Source organism: Ictidomys tridecemlineatus, unplaced genomic scaffold (genome assembly GCF_052094955.1).
Source record: "Ictidomys tridecemlineatus isolate mIctTri1 unplaced genomic scaffold, mIctTri1.hap1 Scaffold_147, whole genome shotgun sequence".
Classification (NCBI taxonomy): Eukaryota; Metazoa; Chordata; class Mammalia; order Rodentia; family Sciuridae; genus Ictidomys; species Ictidomys tridecemlineatus.
In genome coordinates, this window is record NW_027521300.1 from 146696 (window position 1) to 155412 (window position 8717).

The window sequence follows — 8717 nt, forward strand, 5'->3', positions numbered from 1 at the left end:
TTCTGTGTGTAGATGCCGTACCGAGATCACGACACACCGGATCCAAAGTGCCCTGACTTGGAACCCAGGAGAGCAGGTCGCCCTGGGAAGTCCCTCACATGCTCCTGACCCGCCACTGTCTTGTCTCTGGGTTTTCTCTGTTTCCCAAAGTGCTGGGAGGGGCTTCCTCTGAGGTCCCTTTCCCAGAAGGACTGCAACAATTATGAAATTTCATTAATCAGGTAAGATTAACCAGAGAGAAAAGACTAAAGATCTCCACACCAGGACACCTGCCTATCTGGACAGACGTCTCATCTATTCTTCTGAGAGACTTTACCTATAATGAAACAAACTTTGTTACCAGGTATCTCTCCCCTCTCCTCTGCCATCCCTGGTCACCAGCACCTCCAGATCCCCCAAAAACCTCCCTATTCAAAACTATTCATTAAGGTAGCTCAGAAAGTTACTTAAGCTGGCTGCTGGAGAGTCTCATGTTTTGTGTGAGTCCTGTCTTTGATTTTTTCCACATTCATGTTAATAAATGTGTGTATCTTTTCTCCTATTTAATCTGCCTAATGTCAATTCACTCCAGTAAAATTTCAGAGGGTGGACGGGAAATCTCCCTCCAGCCTCCAGTGTCTACCTATGGACTCTGGAGAATTCGGCTTTCAGGCAAGATCACCCCCTCCCAGAGGCCGCTCCCAGCCCTCTGATTCCTATTTGTCTCTCATGCAAAATACATTTGTTCTGTCCCAACAGCCTCAACGTCTGAACTCACTCCTTGAACTTTAAAGTCTAAGTCCAAAGTCTCATCTAAAGATTATCTAAATTAGATTGGGGAAGGACTGGATGACTCACAGGAGGCAGGTTGCTCAGCGGAGACATTCCTGAGGAACTGGGAGGAAGTAGGGGTAACAGGTCCGAGAGCAGCTCCAACCCCCGAGGCCTGAGAATGGTCTTGGACTCAAGTCTCTGTCCCCAGGCTCTCTGGGTTGGCTGTGGCCTTCCAGACCCCCTAGGGTGGAGGTCCTGCCCCCACGGTCCTGCCCCCACAGCCCGACTCCCAGGACAGACTCCCAGAACAGCCCGACTCCAAGGCTTTGCTGCTGCAGCTTCTGCACACTCTGGTGGTTAGAGTCGGAGCCTGGGGCTCTCCGGGGCTGGACTTGTGCTTTGGGGGCTCCAAAGCAGCCCTGCCCCAGAGCCCTGCTGGAGTTTCCCTCGGGGGATTCTCTGCTGTCTCTGCAGCTACTCTCTGCCTGAGCCCCAGAGCTTGTGGCCATTCTTGGAAACCTAGGTGTGAAGCCAGATTTAAAGTTAGGCAGTCAGTGTGGTCAGGTAAACCGGGTCTAATATCCAGTAAGATCCAAAAGGGAGGCCAGGTTGAGAACGAATTCCCGGAACAGTGGAACAACTGGCATGTTAATGTACCCAAGGCCCAGAGCCCATCCCAAAGAAATGTTAATGAAGATTTCTTCTTTGGCCCACCTGTGCCCCACCCCTCGGGCCTTCCCACCTACATTCCATCACCGAAAGAACTATAAAAAGGGGAGACAACCGCAGGTCCACGGATTCCACCTCTTGGGTCTCCTTCTTGAGAAGTCTTTCCTGCTGTCCTTTAATAAACTTCTAATTTCTACTCTGACCTCGCCTCGGCATGCTTCTCTGTGTTATTCTTCAACATTGGGGTCAACAGCGGTAACAGGTGGACGCAGCCGTACCCCCCTCCCCAGATTTGGGGGCACAGCGTGTGCCATACCGGGACTCCCTGGGGCTGTAACTGGGTGGCTGAGGAGACAGAATGGAGGTGGGGAGCCTTGGGGCGACACTGGCAGCCAAGGCCCCACAGCATTCACACCTCCTTTGAAATTGCCGGGGTCTGGCAATCCGGGCTTGTGATGGGAGGGGCAGGCCAGTGACCCCCTGCAATGCCTTCAGTCATTCTCCAGTTCTCTAGGACAACAGACCCACACTAACCTTATCAGAATGTCCTTTGGTGACACCTTTATTCTCTCCTGAGCAGCATTTCATTTTCCCCCAGTATTCCAGGGCTCAGACCTTTTGATTAACACTTCTGTCTTCTCCCATTTACTGTAAGCACTTAGGAAAGAACTATCTACACCTACAACACTGCTTAAAAACATACTTCTTTCTTTCGTTCGTTTTTTTTTTTTTTTTTTGTGTGTGTGTGTGTGTGTGTGTGAGATACCAGAGATTGGACCCAGGGGTGCTCTACCACTGAGCTATATCCCTAGCCCTTTTTTTTTTAAAGAAAGAGTGAGAGAGGAGAGAGAGAGAGAGAGAGAGAGAGAGAGAGAGAGAGAGAGAGAGAGAGAGAGAATTTTTTTTAATATTTATTTTTTAGTTCTCGGTGGAAACAACATCGTTGTTTGTATGTGGTGCTGAGGATCGAACCCGGGCCGCACGCATGCCAGGTGAGCTCGCTACCGCTTGAGCCATATCCCCAGCCCAAGCCCTTTCTACTTTTTATTTCAAGATAGGTTCTCAATAAGTTGCTGAGACTAGCCTCCGATTTGCAATCCTACTGCCTCAGCCTCCCAAATCACTGGGGTTATTTACTGCTCACAAGGTTCCATCTTCATGAAGCACCATGACATACAACTGAGTCAAATTTGGTGCCACTTTATAACAAGGGTTGCCTCTCCCCCAGTTCCCAATAACATTTCTCATCAGAATGGCTTACTCTTCATAACCCCTCAGCATTCTGTTCCTGGCCTCAAAAGTGTTCTCTTTGATGGTCAGAAGGGCAAGCTCCCTCTTTCCTTTCTGGGCTTTTACAAGAATCATCCTTAATATAAAAGTGTTCTCTTTGATGGTCAGAAGGGCAAGCTCCCTCTTTCCTTTCTGGGCTTTTACAAGAATCACCCTTAATATATATTTTTTTCACCCTTAATATTAATAGTCTGTTCATGGCAACGTAGGTTTTTCTTGGTGTGCACCTCAAAACTCCTCTAGTTCCAAAGTTTCTTCCACACTATGAATATTTGCAACAGCAGCTCCTCCCCCACTTGTGGGTGCCAACTTTCAGGCTTTGTCTTTTGGGGTGGCTCAGGTGGCTTATAAGCAACAGAAACTTATCTAGGTTTGTGCCAGGGACCAGGATCTCTGTGGAACTCCCAAGCCTGTAATTTAACATCTCCGGTATGCTTGAAAGGGTGGAAAAGTTTTTTTCACTAGTGAAGATTTGGCTCCCTGGACTTATTTAAGAAACAAGGCTGGAGTACAGCTCAGTGGTAGAGCATGAGCTTAGTATGCACAAGGCCCTGGTTTTGATTCCCAGCACTGCAAAATCAGAAGGAAAAGAAAGAGAGAAGGATTAAAGAGCTAGGCATGGTGGCTCACACCTGCAATCCCAGCATCTCAGGAGGCTGAGGCAGGAGGATCACAAGTTCCAGGCAGACTCAGCAACTCAGTGAGGCCCTAAGCAAATTAGCAAGACCCTGTCCCCAGGACCAGCTGGAAGAAAAAAAGAAAACAGCAGCAGCAATTATCAAAACAGCTGGTATTTATTAAGTTCTTATTCTGTGTCAGACACAACACCAAGTATGTCACTCATATTAACTTAGCTAATCCACTCAACAACCCTATTAATTAGTAACCTTTCCATCCCCATTTGCAGAAATAGGGACTGAAGCCAGGTATGGTGGTGCACACCAATAATCCTGGCAATTCTGGAGGCTGAGACAAAAGGATTGCAGGTTTGAGGCCAGCATCAGCAACTTAGTGAGGCCCTGTTTCAAAAAATAAGAACTGGGGATGTAGCTCACCTATAAAGTGTCCTTGGTTTCAATCCCCAGTACAAGAAGATGAAGAGGAGGAGGAGGAAGAGAAGGAAGAGGAGGGAAGGGGAAAGAGGGGAAGAGGAGGAGGAGGAAGAGGAATAGATTAAGGCACAGATTTACCCAATTCCTGTAGCTGGTAAATGGCAAAATGGGTACTGCAACCCAGCAGCCATAGCTACAAGAGGAAGGCTGAGTTGCAGCTCGGGTGGGCGTGGCTGAGTCAGGTGGAGACCCCAGTGAAATGTACAGGGGAGTCCAGAGAGCAGGCTGAGGACGGGCTTGAAGACATTCTCCCAGGACTCTGCACTGGGGAGTCAGGTAGGGCCCAGGAGGGGGACCCCAGTCTCCCCACCAAGCCTCCCTTGGGAAGAACCAGGACTGTCCTGCCAATCCTGCTCTCCAAGTCCTTTCCATCTTTATTCAGAATAAAAGCTGAAGGCCTCCCGTGGCCCACAAGCCTTTGCTCCTGTAGCTGGCACTGGCTTTGGGTCCCTTGGGTATCCAGAGAATATCTTGGCAAAGGAGAAGCAGGGAGACTCCAGTAACCTCCCTCAGAGGTCCTCCCCACTTGGTCTGTGCCCCCCAAACACAAGCAGACACTGCTTTCAACAAGCAAAGCCTCGATTTCTTCTGTTTTCTGTCCTAGTTGGCTGTATGTAGCAGGTGCTGAGGCACGATGGTTAAGACCCAGGGCTTTGGAGGCTGCCCTCTAATTTGAAGTCCAGCCTCCCCACTTAATAATCCTGTGTTAGGTTGGTGCATTGGCACACGCCTGTAATCCCAGCAGCTCAGGAGGCTGAGACAGGAGGATGGGGAGTCCAGAGGCAGCCTGAATAACTCAGGGAGACCCTGTCTCTAAATAAAATACAAAAAGTGGCTGAGACTGTAGCTCAGTGGTTAAGTGCCTTTGGGTTCAATCCCTGGTACACCCCCAAAATAATAATCAGGTGTTAGGTAGTAGTTGAGATCTCAGTTTCCCCATCTGTAAATTGGAGGTGATATATTGTGCTGACCTGGCAGAGTTGTCCTCAAGATTAAATAAATTAGTCTGGGTAAAGGTGCCCAGGGGAAGGTAGGCACTGCTAAATGTCATTAGGAAGGGCCTGCAGGGCTGTCTTCCCTGCTGGAGCTGCTGTCTCAGGAGCTTGAATCACATTAACCCAGGTGCCCAGAGGCACTTTGCAGGATTTTCAAGCCTCTGGGGCTGTGGAGGCCTCCTGTGCTGCCTTCTCCTCATGTGTGTGTGTGTGTTTGTGTGTGTGTGTGTGTGTTTGCAATTCTCGCAATAGGTTCCCATAGAAGCTTGCCATGTTAACACCTCCCAAGGCTCCACGGGTCTCCTGGGCAGGTAGAGAGGATCACAGATGCAGCCAACCCCAGGAGGGCAGGCGGGTGGCCCAGAGCTCCTGCTCAATGCACAAGGGAGGTAAAGAAAAGTCCCAGAAGGGTTAGGCCACGAGGTGCACATTAGAGTGAGAATCAGATGGGAATCCAGTTTTTCTCTCTCAGCAACTGGGGGCTTTCATTTCTTTTTTCTTTTTTCTTTCTTTCTTTCTTTTTTTTAAAAATATTTTTTACTTGTCAATTGACCTTTTTATCTTATTTACTTATTTATATGCAGTGCTGAGAATCAAACCCACTGTCTCACATACACTAGGCAAGCGCTCTACCCCTGAGCCACAACCCCAGCCCCTTGTTTCCTTTACAAAGTGTAAATTATACAAGTAAGGAGTCTCCTCATCTGAAAAACATGCAGGTAAGTGAAAACAATGTGTCATGGCCACCCTGTGTCACCGGCCCACACTCTGTACACAGGCCCTGGCCCTGCTTTTCCACTTGACAAACCACCCTCCGGCATGGCGGCTCCCCGGGCAGCCATGGGTCTGTTTATGCATCCGGGTAGCCCCAGTGCTGAGGACAGCAGCCACAGTGAAGGCAATAAATATGCATTCGATCCCTGTCCCCACCATGCCAAGGTAACTGCCATTATCAGTTGGCCTTTCTTTCCTTCCAGATCAGTACCATTCAATAGAAAGTTCTGCAACAACAGAAATGTCATCATTAGCTGCACTTCAAGTATGGCTGATGGCTTTGAGGAACTCTAAATTTAATCCTATTTAATTTGTATCTAAATGTAAATAGCCAGCCACCAGTGGCTAGAGACAACCGCCCCAACCCTGACACCTTCTTCTGAGCATCTACAAATACATGTACACTCCCGGGCCATTTTGCACTTTTGTGTTTTATGTAACCTTTCACCCTCTCTGTATTCTTCTGCTACTTCCCTTTTTCCACCGAATGCTGTATTTTGGAAGTCTTATCATATCAGCATATCAGGCTATGTAGATCTACCTCTTTTTTTTGAGGTACTGGGGATCTACTCAGGATAAGCAAGCGCTCTACCTCTGGCTACATCTCTAGGCCTTTTTATTTTTTAATTTATTTTGAAAAAAATTCTAGGGAGCATGCAGGGGAGAAGCCTTGTTATTCCATCGAATATGAGCGATTTCATTATTATCTCCATAGTGCAGAGACTCTGGTTTCGGAAAGTCGCCCTGAATTACAGTCAGTAAATGACAGAGCTAGGATTTGAACCCAGACACTGGGGTCCAGTTTGCGTGTCCATTTCCTGTTTTCCCAGCTCCCATCAAACTAGCCTGCAGAGGGGCAGCACCAGTGCCACGCGGGTCTGGGTCCTTCACCCACAGAGCAGACGGGGTCTCTTCTCAGGGGTTAGACCCTGGGCTCTGTGACAGTGGAGTCAGAGGAACAGGCGGAGTCACTAAGGGCGAAGTGATGCAGGCCAGCTCGCTGATCTGATCCACAGCGAACAGAAACGGAGTCCGGCAGAGCTTCCTGGAATCCAGGACCAGGAGCTGCCAAAAATGGGCCATCTCTTTTATTGAATGTCACCGGGGTAACCCAACACGCCGGCCAGAGAGGCTTCCTGCCCACAGCCTCACAGAGCAGCCTGTGTGAGCCAGGCCAGGCTCCAGGGGTAAAAAGGGCTGGCAGGGCGCCCTGGAGGCCACTTGAGGAGACACTGTGCTGTCCCTGGCTCTGCACCGGCCTCCACTACAACAGGGTGACAGGTTGTAGGACTCCCAGACAAGTCTCAGGCAGAGACCAAAAGTGGAGGTTCCAGCCCTGAACACAGGAGCCAGGATTCCTGAGCCCCTTTCCTAGGTTTTTCTGCCGTGTTCCCTGAACCTGGCACAACATCGTGAGATTCAGACTTCTCAGTGGCAGAAAGGGATTTAAAATGGGATAGTAGATAAAACGGGATTAGCAGAAGCGGATGAAAATGTTATAAGACTCAAATAAGACAGGGTTTGGCAAATCCTTTAGGTAGAGAGCCATATAGTAAATATTTTAGGCTTTGAAAATCATCAGTCTCTGCCACAAATACTCAGCTTTGCTGATGTAGGGCAAAGAAAACAGATGGGTAGAGCCATACAGGTGCCAATAAAACTTTACTTTAAGACACTGAAACTTGAATTTCATTGAATTTTTATGCATCACAAAGTGTTATTCTTTTGATTCTTAAAAAAAAAAAAACATTTAAAAATGTGAAAAGCACTCCAAGCTCAAAGGCCACATAAAAGCACATAGTAACACAGAATTTGGCACAGTACTAGGTATGCTGAAGTGCTCCAAAACATTAGCAGCTACCCACTGAAGGGACACACAGAATTTGTAAAAAGTATTATAGGTGCTGTGGTGGTGCACACCTGTAATCCCAGTGGCTCTGCCAAGGCCAATGTCTCGGCTTGGCACCAGAATCACGAGGCACTCACAGCTTTGTAGGTTCAAACAGCAATTCTTTATTCCAGCTCTCACACCACCTCCACACAGGTCCAGGGGCAAACGCGTTCTCCTGTCTCCCGCACCAACCACCTACTCCACGAGGCTCTCTCCAAATCCCATTTTAATCTCACGAGAACTCAACGGGAACAAGCAGCAGGAACACCCTAATCCCAGCAATAATCTTCAACCGCCAACTTCCCAAAAACCCATTATCTTAAACTGGCAACGCCTTAAACTCAAGGAGCCGGTTACTTCCTCAAACCTGATCAGCTCTAAACCCGGATCTGCCTTGGTCCTTGAGCAAGGTCACCTCATTAAAGCATGCATGCAATGTTCCATCAAATGTCCTCTAAGCAGCATGGGGTACGCTTGGCAAGGAAATTTCGATGCGTCATTCCTACTTGGTAATGGCCCTCAGCATCTCCCCCCTTCTGATTAATTAAACAACAAGCAATGCGGCTTAGGACCGTGCCTGGTAGGTTGTCCAATTCAACATATGGTTCTTACCCGTCATCGGATGAACTGACCTCTAGGCGTCAGTCCCCTGTCTTAGGTTGAATCCACTGCAATCAGATCAACCTGTCGCTGACTACCGGTCCAGCATTCAGCCATGCTTGTGGATAGGCCTAAGCACCAGTGGGGGGGTGAGGTTCTTGCCTCACCTCTGTTGGCCCCCAAATTTAACCTTGGTGCCAGTGGGGGGGTGAGGTTCTTGCCTCACCTCTGTTGGCCCCCAAATTTTAGACCATCACTAGTAGAAGGGAGGAAGATACAGAAATGCCACGACACCAAGCCAATTGACGGCTCCTTTGGAAAAATTGCATCACTGGTGATACCATCAGCAAAGATGTCAGCATTACCACAATTAACATGGGGTGCACTGGCAAGGAAATTGCATCACTGGTGACACCATCAGCAAAAATATGCCAGCAGTACCACAATTCGCTGCACCAGACGATAGTTCACAATGCATGCAAATGATATATAGTCCAGGCAAGTTCTGCAGGCAGTTCAAATCGGAGGAGTCTATCAATATGTCCATTTCCTCCCAAAGTAAATCAAGTCCTTGATTGAGCATTACTTGTTGAGTTATATTCATTGATGCATCAGTTTATACAGTTTCCTGTG